Source organism: Heterodontus francisci, chromosome 34 (genome assembly GCF_036365525.1).
Source record: "Heterodontus francisci isolate sHetFra1 chromosome 34, sHetFra1.hap1, whole genome shotgun sequence".
In the NCBI taxonomy this organism is placed as follows: Eukaryota; Metazoa; Chordata; class Chondrichthyes; order Heterodontiformes; family Heterodontidae; genus Heterodontus; species Heterodontus francisci.
In genome coordinates, this window is record NC_090404.1 from 24,339,699 (window position 1) to 24,352,682 (window position 12,984).

Consider the following 12,984-nt stretch of genomic DNA (forward strand, 5'->3'; position numbering starts at 1 on the left):
GACTCAGTGATAGTAAAGGAACTGTGATGTAGTTCCAAGTCAGGATGACGTGTGGTTTAGAGGGGAACTTGCAGGTTGTGTTGTTCCCATGCATTTGCTGCCCTTGTCTTTCTAGCTGGTAGAGGTCGCGGGTTTCGAAGGTGCTGTCTAAGGAGCCTTGGTGCATTGCTGCAGTGCATCTTGTAGATGGTACACATTGCTACCACAGTGCATGGGTGGTGGAGGGAGTGAATGTTTGTAGATGGGGTGCCAATCAAGCGGGCTACTTTGTCCTGGGTGGTGTCAGGTTTCTTGAGTTTTGTTGGAGCTGCACCCATCCATACAAGTGGACAGTATTCCACCACACTCCTGACTTGTGCTTTGTAGATGATGGACAGGTTTTGGGGAGGCAGAAGGTGAGTTACTCGCCGCAGGATTCCTAGCCTCTGGTCTGCTCTTGTAGCCACGGTATTTATATAGCTGCTGCAATTCATTTTCTGGTCAATAGGATGTTGATAGTGGGGATTCAGCAATCGTAATGCCATTGAATTTCAAGGAGAGATGGTTATATTCTCTTTTGTTGGAGATGGTCATTGCCTGGCACTTGTGTGGCGCGAAGGTTACTTGTCACTTATCAGCCCAAGCCTGGATGTTGTCCAGGTCTTGCTGCCTTGATGTCAAGGGCAGTCACTCTCATCTCACCTCTTGAGTTCAGCTGTTTTGTCCATGTTTGAACCAAGGCTGTAATGAGGTCAGGAGCTGAGTGGCCCTGTCGGAACCCAAACTGAGTGTCAGTGAGCAGGTTATGGCTAAGCAAGTGCCGCTTGATAGCACTGTCAATGACATCTTCCATCACTTTACTGATGATTGAGAGTAGACTGATGGGGTGGTAATTGGTTGGGTTGGACTTGTCTTGCTTTCTGTGTACAGGACATATCTGTGCAATTTTCCACATTGCTGTGTAGATGCCAGTGTTGTAGCTGTACTGGAACAGCTTGGCTCAGGGCGCGGCAATTTCTGGAGTCCTCTTACAAGGTGAGTTCATCGGAGAAGCTCGTGAAGCTTTTTTTCTGGCTATCAGACAAGAGTTCCTCTGACTATGAACAAACTAAAAATGCAATTCTAAATGCCTTTGAGCTGGTGCTGGAAGCACAAGTAGACTTTATAAAGCAATGAATTAGAAGTGATTCACTATCTCCAGCTGATCTTTCAACCAAGAGAGAAACCTACAAACACCTCAGGCCTGCAACTAGCAAGAACTTGATTTCCAAAATAATTCAACCAGTTTATCATGCCCCCCACCCATAACCACCATGTGCTTGAGCAAATGTGTGAGTGGGTGCAGTTACGACAACTTTGGGTTAAAGCATATTGATCAATAAATAATTGATCTTCTGTTTTAAAACTACAAGAAAACCTGTTACTGTCTATTTATTTTAATTAAAACACCAAGGGTTTAAACTCTAATAACAAAACTCACTTGCTGCGTTCAGGTGGGAGTTGAACAGTGGGAAACACCCAAACTGCACCACGTGGCCGTAGCATCATTAGACCACCAGGGAATCCATTACATGTCAGTGCAAGTTAGCCACACATGAGTTTCATTTGCAAGATGACTGTTTAAGTAGAACACAAAACACTTGTTCAGCCAGTCACAGCACCGAGTGCGGTAGGTATGAACAGGAAATGGTCAGTGAGGTCAAATCGTACCACCACCCTAAAACTCTCCACCTCCACTTTTCAGGTACACCTTAAAAACCTACCTCTTTGTCGAGCTTTTAGTCATCTGCCCTAATATCTCATTATGTGGCTCAGTCCCAAATTTTGTCTAATAATTCTTCTACGAGGGAGCTTGGGCCATTTTACTTAGTTAAAGGTGCTATATAAATACAAGTAATTGTTGTTATTGCTTGGAACATAAAAGTAGACTATTCAGCCCATCCTGATAGTTGCACCATTCAATTGGATCATGGCTGATCTGTACCTTACCTCCATCTACCCGTTTTGGATTCCTTAGCTTATATTTCCTTTTCTCCCTTTCACATACAAGTTTTAGATTGTGTTTGATTTCGCTCGAAGTCTGCCTCACTGTCTCAATTATTGTTGAAAATCCCATTGAGCTCCAGAATGGATTTTCAAAGTTGCACTTCCAGCATCCTGGACTGTGTGAGTGTTCCAGAGGATGAGAACAAGGTTATTGCCATTGAGGCAAGTGGTAGAAACACAGAGAGGTGAGGAAACACTTCCAGTGGTTAGGGGCTGCTCTCGGGGATGGAATGTAGAATTAGATAATCACACAGCACAGAAGAAGTCTTCCTGATGGGTTTTTAATCAACAAACAATGATAGTTTCTTGGCACCATTACTAAGACTAACTTTTAATTCCAGATATTTATTAACTAACTTCCACCTGCTGTTAAGGTGGGATTTGAACCCATATCCTCAGGGCATTATGTTAAACCTCTGGATTAGCAGTCCAGTGACATTACCTCAATGCCATTATTGCTCCTTAAAACTACATGGCAAGAACAGAACTTCAGCCTGGACACAGTCCCTCAGGGTGACACTGAGAGGGAAAAACAACATTTTGGTCTTTTCACTGACAGACCCATGTGAGTTAATTTTGAGGTGTGTAAGAAATGTGTCCCAGCCGCTCTCTTCCACGGTTCAGAGCTCCTGGGCACGGAACAGAAGGCTCCTTTTACAACTGTATTTAGAGTCAGAAAGAACAACAGTGAATGCTGGAAACGTGCTGTCAAATCAGAGATTGGTGTAAAACTGTAATCTGTTCCTGACTGAAAGTGAAACGGCAGGTTTAAATTTCCAGTCTGAACATGACTGATAATTATTCTACCAAGATTGAAAGTGTTTGTGTGATAGTCCTGAGTCTTTGAATTTAAGATCAGCATTAACCTATTTTAATAAACCTGTTTAAAATAAATACATTAAAGTCTGCATTAAAATAGCAGGAGAATTTCCCAGGAATCTGTTACCTGCTGGTACAATTATACAACAGATATTTGATCTCCAGATAAAGAAGGACCTGCAATGTGTTTCTAGGAATTCCCTGTTTTATTGATGTGTGTTTGTTCGACACTAGGATAACTTAAAATGTACAGCTGTAACATCACCTCCACCCATCCCTGGTTACTCGGTCCTGCATGATAATACTGTTGATGATTCTCTCTGCTGCTGATTCAGAACAACTGATCAGATGGTAATTGGCCTGTTGGATCTTCATCATGCCTCATTGACCAGGGGTAGCTATCTGCCTTGGTGACGATGGAGGAGTGACGGCCATGGGTTTACAGATTTTGGTGAAATGTAGTTCAGCTGCTGCCAGTGGCACATGGCACCTCATGGGTGCCCAGTTTTGAGTTGTTCTTAATCTATCTCACTGAAAATGGTGGTAGTGCCACCTAATATGATGGAGAGTGTCCTCGGTGTTTGGTCTCCACAAGGACTGTCCAGTAGTCACTCCAATACTGTTATAAGCAGACACACACAGGTGACAGCTAGCTGACTGAGGGCAAGGTTAAGTAGGTCATTCCCTGGTATTGGTGTTCTCACCACCTGCCTGCGCTGTGAGGGTTTAATGGTGGTCTCCATTACCCAGCATGCCCTGGGCTCTTGGATTTACATAGGAACATAGGAGAGTCACAGAATTCCCATTTTTTGTGTTAAACCTTGGGATTCTATATTTTTAAAACTAAAAAAAAAAGATTTCATGGACATTGAAACACCTTGAGATAGCTGGACATTTTGGATGCTTATAAAAAGCAAGGTCAATAAGAGGTTCCTGGTTTTGACCAGTAAACAAATACTGGAAACCATATGGGGTTTTGACCTGCGAGCTACCCTTTGTTGTGACGAGAGAGAATTTATGATTGCCATGGGACTTGCTTGGAAAAATTTTTAGTTTAATTTTGAACTGTTAAAGGTTTCTGGTTTTTGGACTAAAAGCAGGCAGCTGGAATCTGCATATGAACATGCCAGGAGATCAAAAGAAAAAAACAGATAACTGTTACCTCTCTTTGAAGAATCCTTGCTAGCAAAAAACAAAAGCTTGTATGAAGTGGTACTGTTGCCTCCTGCATTTTTGAAGAAACCCTGAATATTTGCAGAAATCTTCCATCTTTAAAAGAACTTTTGCATTGAATGTGGGTGAGAACTGACACCTGTTGCTGTACACCTGATGGAAGACCTCAGCAGTTTCTGCAGTTGAACTCCTTTGAACGCCTACCCAACACAGACTGTTTATCAACCTCGCCCGGAAAGACTTTGAGTGGCATCCAACTATTCGACTTTGGAACACCTCACCAAACCAAAGGACTTCCTTCCAGATCATTGTAGTCTAAGTTTCTTTTTTATGACTTCCATTTCTTTGTAACAGCTGCAAACTAAAATCCCTTTTTTCCCGGTTAACTGGTTTTTTGGATGTATGCATGTGTGTGTGAGAGCTAGGGAAAAAAGAAGGAACTTTAATATCTCAATTCATGCATATATTTACTTCATTACTGGTTAAGACTTGGTTTTAGAATAAACAGATAATTTGTGTTGTTTATTAAAGAAATCTGGGTGTGCTTTATTCTGGGGACAAATAAGAGTGTTTAATTGGCTGTGTTGGTAAGTGGGAAAATTTATTGATATGCTGTGACCTGTGGAGATGTGGGACTGAATTAACAGTGCACTCCTCCTGTCTCGGTCGTAACAGAGCAAGAGTAGGCCATTCAATATGACCATGGCTAGTCATCCACTTCAATGCCTTTTTCCCACACTATCCTCATATCCCCTTATGTCATTTGTATTTAGAAAGCTGTCAGTCTCTGCTTTAAACATACTCAATGACTGAGATTCCACAGCCCTCTGGGGTAGAGAATTCCAAAGATTCACAACCCCCTGAATAAAGAAATTTCTCCTCATCTCTATCCTAAAAGGCTTCCCCCTTATTTTGAAATTGTGTCCCCTGCTTCTAGACTCCCCAACCAGGGGAAACATTGTACCTGCATCTACCCTGTCTATCCCTTCAAGTATTTTGTAGGTTTCAATGAGATCACCTCTCATTCTTCAAAACTCTAAAGAATACAGGCCCAGTTTCCCCAATCTCTCTTCATAGGACAGTCCCGCCATCCCAGGAACAAGTCTGGTGAACCTTCGTTGCACTCCCTCTATGGCAATAATATCCTTCCTAAGGTAAGGGGACCAAAACTTCACACAGTACTCAAATCCTCTTGCAATAAAGGTTAACATGCCATTTGTCTTCCTAATTGCTTGATGCAACTGCATGTTAGCTTTCAGTGACTTATTGACAAGGAAACCAGGTCCCTTTGTACATCTACACTTTCTAATCGCTTACCATTTAAGAAATACTCTGCACATCTGTTCCTCCTACCAAAGTGGATAATCTCACATTTTTCCACATTATATTCCATCAGCCATGATCTTCCCCACACTCACTAAGTCTGTCCTAATCCCCTTGAAGCTGCTTTGCATCTTCCTAACACACATTTCCACCTAGTTTTGTGTCATCTGCGAACTTGAAAATATTACATTTGGTCCCCACATCCAAATCATTGATATACATATATTGTAAACAGCCGGAGCCCAAGTACTGATCCTTGTGGTACCCCACTAGTCACAGCCTGCCAATGTGAGAATGACCCATTTTATTGCTGCTCTCTGTATTGGGGTATAAGAGTAAAGAAGTCTTACTACAATTATGCAGGACATTGGAGAGGCCCCACCTGGAGTACTGTGTGCAGTTTTCATCTCCTTACCCAAGAAGGGACATACTTGCCCTTGAGGGAATGCAACAAAAGTTCACTAGTCTGGGTCCTGGGATGAGGCAATAGTTCTATCTATTCATAGGATGTGTGCATTGCTGGAAAGGCCAGCATTTATTGCCCATTCCTAATTGCTCTTGAGAAGGTGGTGGTGAGCCACCTCCTTGAATGTAACTGAGTGGCTTGCTCATCTCATGGGGTGATTAAGCATCAACCACATTTCTGTGGGTCTGGAGTCACATATAGGCCAGATCGGATAAGGGTGGCAATCCCCTTCCCGAAATGAAATTAGTGAACCAGGTGGGTTTTTAGGACAATCTGGTAGTTTCATGGTCACCATTTCTGATACTAGCTTTCACTTAAAATCCCAGATTTATTTAATTGATTGAGTTTAAATCCCTGATCTGCCCTGGTGGAATTTGAATTCATGTCTCTGCATCATTAGTCCAGGCCTCTGGATTACTAGTTCAGTAACATAACCACTATGCTACAGTACCCCCACTATGCTCCATCACCTCCTATGAGGAGATATTGAGTAGACTAGGCCTATATTCCCCGGAGTTTAGAAGAATGAGACATGATCTGACATGCCACTGCTGTTTGTCATTTTTATAAATGACCTGGATGAGGGTGTAGAAGGGTGGGTCAGTAAATTTGCGGATGACACGAAGGTCGGTGGAGTTGTGGATAGTGCCGAAGGATGTTGTAGGTTACAGAGAGACATAGATAGGCTGCAGAGCTGGGCTGAGAGATGGCAAATGGAGTTAAATGCAGAAAAGTGTGAGGTGATTCACTTTGGAAGGAGTAACAGGAATGCAGAGTACTGGGCTAATGGGAAGATTCTTGGTAGTGTAGATGAGCAGAGAGATCTTGGTGTCCAGGTACATAAATCCCTGAAAGTTGCTACCCAGGTTAATAGGGCTGTTAAGAAGGCATATGGTGTGTTAGCTTTTATTAGTAGGGGGATCGAGTTTCGGAGCCACGAGGTCATGCTGCAGCTGTACAAAACTCTGGTGAGGCCGCACCTGGAGTATTGCGTGCAGTTCTGGTCACCGCATTATGGGAAGGATGTGGAAGCTTTGGAAAGGGTGCAGAGGAGATTTATGAGGATTTTGCCTGGTATGGAGGGAAGGTCTTACGAGGAAAGGCTGAGGGACTTGAGGTTGTTTTCGTTAGAGAGAAGGAGGAGGAGAGGTGACTTAATAGAGACATAGAAGATAATCAGAGGGTTAGATAGGGTGGATAGTGAGAGTCTTTTTCCTCGGATGGTGATGGCAAACACGAGGGGACATAGCTTTAAGTTGAGGGGTGATAGATATAGGACAGATGTTAGAGGTAGTTTCTTTACTCAGAGAGTAGTAGGGGCGTGGAACGCCCTGCCTGCAACAGTAGTAGACTCGCCAACTTTAAGGGCATTTAAGTGGTCATTGGATAGACATATGGATGAAAATGGAATAGTGTAGGTCAGATGGTTTCACAGGTCGGCGCAACATCGAGGGCCGAAGGGCCTGTACTGCGCTGTAATGTTCTAAAAAAAAAGAAACATAAATTCTTAAGGGACTTGACAGGGTAGATGCTGAGAAAATCTTTCCCCTGTCTGGGGAATCTGGAACACCGGGTCACAGTCTCAGGATAAGGGGTCGGCCATTTAGGACTGAAATTAGGAGAAAGTTCGTCACTGAAAGGGTTGTGAATCTTTGGAATTGTCTACCCCAGGGAGCTGTGGATGCTCAGTCGTTGAGTATATTTAAGACAGAGATTGATAGATTTTTGGGTACTGAGGGAATTAAGGGATATGGGGATAGTGCGGGAAGGTGGAGTTGAGGTAGAAGATCAGCCATGATCTTGGTGAATGGCAGAACACGTTCGAAGGGCCAAATGGCCTCCTCCAGCTCCTATTTCTAATGTTCATTAAACTTCAGTCTGGTTCCTCTCAAGCTGCTGAGTGAGTGAATTAAATCTTTCTTGACAAATCACCAAGATACCAGATTACAAGTCATGTCCGAAACATCATTTATTGGTTACAAATCACAACTTAGTTAAATCTGGGCACACAGACACTTTATAAACATGTATAAACAGATATCTGACGACAGATACAGGAGAAATGCCGTGAACAACAGATGCCCCTCTACATTGCTTTCATTGATCTCACCAAAGCCTTTGACCTCGTCAGCAGACGTGGTCTCTTCAGACTACTAGAAAAGATCGGATGTCCACCAAAGCTACTAAGTATCATCACCTCATTCCATGACAATATGAAAGGCACAATTCAACATGGTGGCTCCTCATCAGAGCCCTTTCCTATCCTGAGTGGTGTGAAACAGGGCTGTGTTCTCGCACCCACACTTTTTGGGATTTTCTTCTCCCTGCTGCTTTCACATGCGTTCAAATCCTCTGAAGAAGGAATTTTCCTCCACACAAGATCAGGGGGCAGGTTGTTCAACCTTGCCCGTCTGAGAGCGAAGTCCAAAGTACGGAAAGTCCTCATCAGAGAACTCCTCTTTGCTGACGATGCTGCTTTAACATCTCACACTGAAGAGTGCCTGCAGAGTCTCATCGACAGGTTTGCGTCTGCCTGCAATGAATTTGGCCTAACCATCAGCCTCAAGAAAACGAACATCATGGGGCAGGATGTCAGAAATGCTCCATCCATCAATATTGGCGACCACGCTCTGGAAGTGGTTCAAGAGTTCACCTACCTAGGCTCAACTATCACCAGTAACCTGTCTCTAGATGCAGAAATCAACAAGCGCATGGGTAAGGCTTCCACTGCTATGTCCAGACTGGCCAAGAGAGTGTGGGAAAATGGCGCACTGACACGGAACACAAAAGTCCGAGTGTATCAGGCCTGTGTCCTCAGTACCTTGCTCTACGGCAGCGAGGCCTGGACAACGTATGCCAGCCAAGAGCGACGTCTCAATTCATTCCATCTTCGCTGCCTTCGGAGAATACTTGGCATCAGGTGGCAGGACTATATCTCCAACACAGAAGTCCTTGACACAAAAACAAGAAATGCTGGAATCACTCAGCAGGTCTGGCAGCATCTGTGGAAAGAGAAGCAGAGTTAACGTTTCGGGTCAGAAGTCCTCGAGGCGGCCAACACCCCCAGCTTATACACACTACTGAGTCAGCGGCGCTTGAGATGGCTTGGCCATGTGAGCCGCATGGAAGATGGCAGGATCCCCAAAGACACATTGTACAGCGAGCTCGCCACTGGTATCAGACCCACCGGCCGTCCATGTCTCCGCTATAAAGACGTCTGCAAACGCGACATGAAATCGTGTGACATTGATCACAAGTCGTGGGAGTCAGTTGCCAGCATTCGCCAGAGCTGGCGGGCAGCCATAAAGACAGGGCTAAGTTGTGGCGAGTCAAAGAGACTTAGTAGTTGGCAGGAAAAAAGACAGAGGCGCAAGGGGAGAGCCAACTGTGCAACAGTCCCGACAAACAAATTTCTCTGCAGCACCTGTGGAAGAGCCTGTCACTCCAGAATTGGCCTTTATAGCCACTCCAGGCGCTGCTTCACAAACCACTGACCACCTCCAGGCGCGTATCCATTGTCTCTTGAGATAAGGAGGCCCAAAAGAAGAAACAGATAGAAATGTAATCAGAGTTATCCAGCAGTTGAGCACTAATAGGGAGAGTATTTCACAAAACAAGTAACAAATACAGGGGTGAGAGTGGCCAAAGACCAACAGGTCTGAAAACTAGTGGCCGAAGACTAAAAAGTATGAATGTTTTTGAATCATGTAATTATAGCACTGTTATTGAAGCAAACTGGTTGAGTAATGGTAGTTTTGTACAATTTTGCATCTGTAATGAATAAAATTGCTCTGTACTCAGAATACAATTTCATGAGACTTACCTGACAGCTGATAATTGGTTTTATGGAGCTTCATGTTCTCAATGTCCTGCTTCTGTCTGTTTATAGCTTGTTCATGTAAAAGGTGTTCTGTGAAGATGTGTCAACTTTAATGGAAAGCAATATATATAAACATACCAGATGGCACGTTCTGGTACCTTGGTAAGTGATGTGACAAAATCAGAAGTTACATAAAGTTATAAAAATGAAACATTAACGAGACATTGACAATCCAGAAACCTGAACATAAGCGGGTAATTTTCTGTATTTTGTGCTGTGACATCATCACCCTGAACGAAGCAGAAAGCAAAACCAGGCAGGGAGGATTGTATGCCAGTTATGCAAGAAATGCTGGAAATACTCAGCAAGTCTGGCAGCATCTGTGGAGAGAGAAGCAGAGTTAATGTTTCAGGTCAGTGACCCAGTTCTGATGAAGGGTCACTGACCTGAAACATTAACTCTGCTTCTCTCTCCACAGATGCTGCCAGACTTGCTGAGTATTTCCAGCATATCAGATTTCCAGCATCTGCAGTATTTTGCTTTTATATTATACCAGTTATGCAGCCTGCCCAAATTGCTATCCATTAACTTAAATGGACAGGAATATCACATACATTCTGTTCGGAGCATGTGATACTCCCGACCCAATTTTCTTTTGGACAATTATTTACCTCCAAGCACAAAAGAGGAAAATAACATTATTAACTTTAGCAAATGTGGTGCCTCTTTGGATAGAAAGCTTGTTTTTCAATATCATGAGTCATGGTAGATTTTAAAATTTAATATAATTAGTTACATTATAAAGATTCTAAGTTAAAATAATCTTGTTTGCAGTTCAGATCTCATTATAATCTTAATGAAAACTAATTAAAAATGTGGTTTTCCTCTTCAAAGGGTCCAAATATTATGCAAAGTAAAAATTGTACCAGATCTTGCTAGCGACAGTGGAAAGGTAATGAGACTAGAGTTGGTACCCTGAGGAAGTAAATCCTGCACTCCGGGTCCCACTACCTGGTGGGACATCCTGCCCCATGTGTCCAAAGATCTGCAGGTCGAGAATCAGCCTGTTCAGTGATCTGAAGACCCATGGCAGAAACTTGCGACCTTGAGTAGACGTCATCCTCGAATCGAGGGACAGCCGACAACAACCTCTATAGTAACAAGTTTCAGGTTCTGTTACATCATCCCCAAATCAGGCTCAAAAGTTTGGTAATGGCCCTGTGACAATGCAGCAGGTCCAATGGACAGCTGTATATCCCAACAGTGATGAACACTTCTGGCTCCTGTTCTACTGCATCAATTGGTGCAGTGGCAGCTGCATTTAACAGCAAGGTGAGCTGAAAATCATAACTATTGCGTTGGTTTGGAGAAAGGCAGCACTCTGTATTTACATATTCATACATGTACAGAGTATTGTGCCATCAGCCTCAGAAGTGCAGTGACCAGTTATAGTGACTGCAGAGAGCTCACAGGATAGTTGCACTGTAGCCAATACACAGCACTTGTGGTGCAGGACAGCCTTTTCCAGATAATCTTAAGCAATGCCAAACACCAGAAAGATGGCCAGAGTTATACTCCTTGCCTTGCATCACTATGGTGTAAAAGACGGCTTCACACTGACTCAAGGTTTACAGTGCGACTGGGGCAGTAGACAGTGAAAGTGGAGATGAAAAATGAATGGAATTCAGCCATACACCTGAGCAAACCGATAAGTGGAAATTCCAGATCACTTCAGTTGCTGCAAAGCACAGGATATATTCAGTTTATGCAGCTCATACTCACTGCAGGATATTCACATGCAATAACCGTTTGTGCAGGGTTTTCAGAAATTACTTCAGACACACACTGCTGTGTAAATGGAAGCAAGTTTCAAATTCCTATTGACAGACCAATGTTTTTGCTTCAGACCAGCGACTTGCCATCTACTGATCCTGCACCGTTCAAAATCTGGTGATATTCGGGTTACAATAAATTGGGCGACTCCTTCAGATCCCGATCTGATGTTTGCTTTGCATTTCACGGCCTCAATTCCTCCCCTTCTAAAACCCTGTGAAATTGATTTAAAACAGAAAACATGAGTGTGAGAGAACCCAAAAACAGGTTGTGAAATGGAGCTGAATGAATCTGGGAATTTATGGGACTGCACTGGGAAAAAGTGACCATGAAAGCTGCTGGATTGACGTACAATCCCCATCTGGTTCACTAATGTCCTTCAGGGAAGGGAACCATTGAACCAGTCTGGACCTACACAAGACTCTGTCCTCTATGGGAAGAAAGAGAGATAGAGAGTCAGGGCAGGTAGGAGGAGCAGGAAGAGTAGGCATTTTCTATATCTACAACTCAACCAGAACTTTGAAAGAACATCCCAAACCCTCAATTTCCATCATCTAGAAGGATCAGGGGAGCAGGTGTATGCGAACACCATCATCTCCTCGTTCTCCTTCAAGTCACACACCATCCTGACTTGTCTGACATCCAGTACTGGATGAACAGAAATTTCCTCCAATTAAATACTAGCAAGTCTGAAGCCTTTGCCTTCAGTTCCTGTTACAAACTCCACTCCCTAACCACCAACTCAATCCCTCTCCCTGGAAACTGTCTGAGGCTAAATCAGTCCCTTCATAACCTTGGTGTCAAAGCTGACGAGCTTCCGACTGCATATCGGTGCCATCACTCAGACCGCCTATTTCCGCCTCAGTAACATCTCCCGACTTCGCCACTGTCTCAGCTCATCTGCCTCTGAAACTTACATCCATGTATTTGTTACCCCTCAACTTGACTATTCTAACACACTCCTGGCCGGCCTCCCACATTCTACCCTCCGTAAACTTGAGATCATCCAAAACTCTGCCTGTGTCCTTACTCGGACCCAGTCCTGTTCACCCATCACCACTGTGCTCACTGGCCTACACAGACTCCCAGTTAAGCAGCACCTCAATTTTAAAACCCTCATCCTTGTTTTCAAATCCCTCCATTCCCTCACCCCTCACTATCTCTATAATCTCCTCCAGTCCTACAACCCTCCAAGAGATCAGGGATCATCTAATTCTGACATCTTGAACATCCCTGATTTTCATTGCTCCACCACTGGTGGCCGTGCCTTCAGCTGCCAAGGCCATAACCTTTGGAAATCCCTCCCTAATCCTCTCCGCCTCTCTACCTCACCTTCCCTGATTCAGACACTGATTAAAACCCACCTCTCTGATCAAGCTTCTGATCATCTGGGTTTTATTAACCCGCCTCCCTCTCGCCCGCTGGAACCGCCCTCTCTGTCGACCGCGCATGCTCAACTCACACGCTCCGCCCACCCGGCTGATTGACGGCAGCTCCGGACCATTCGGAAGAGCGAGGACGGGGC

The 12,984-nt window shown here is 44.0% G+C and overlaps 1 long non-coding RNA gene across 1 annotated transcript; it reads right to left on the reverse strand.

Annotated features, from left to right (window-relative positions):
- Positions 1-8,681: 8,681 nt before the first annotated feature.
- Positions 8,682-12,901, reverse strand: LOC137349239 (uncharacterized). The gene is made up of 4 exons (XR_010969299.1): positions 12,824-12,901; positions 11,409-11,673; positions 9,630-9,733; positions 8,682-8,808 (listed from the first exon to the last, which is right to left on the reverse strand). It is a non-coding gene; the product is annotated as an uncharacterized lncRNA (long non-coding RNA).
- Positions 12,902-12,984: the final 83 nt, after the last annotated feature.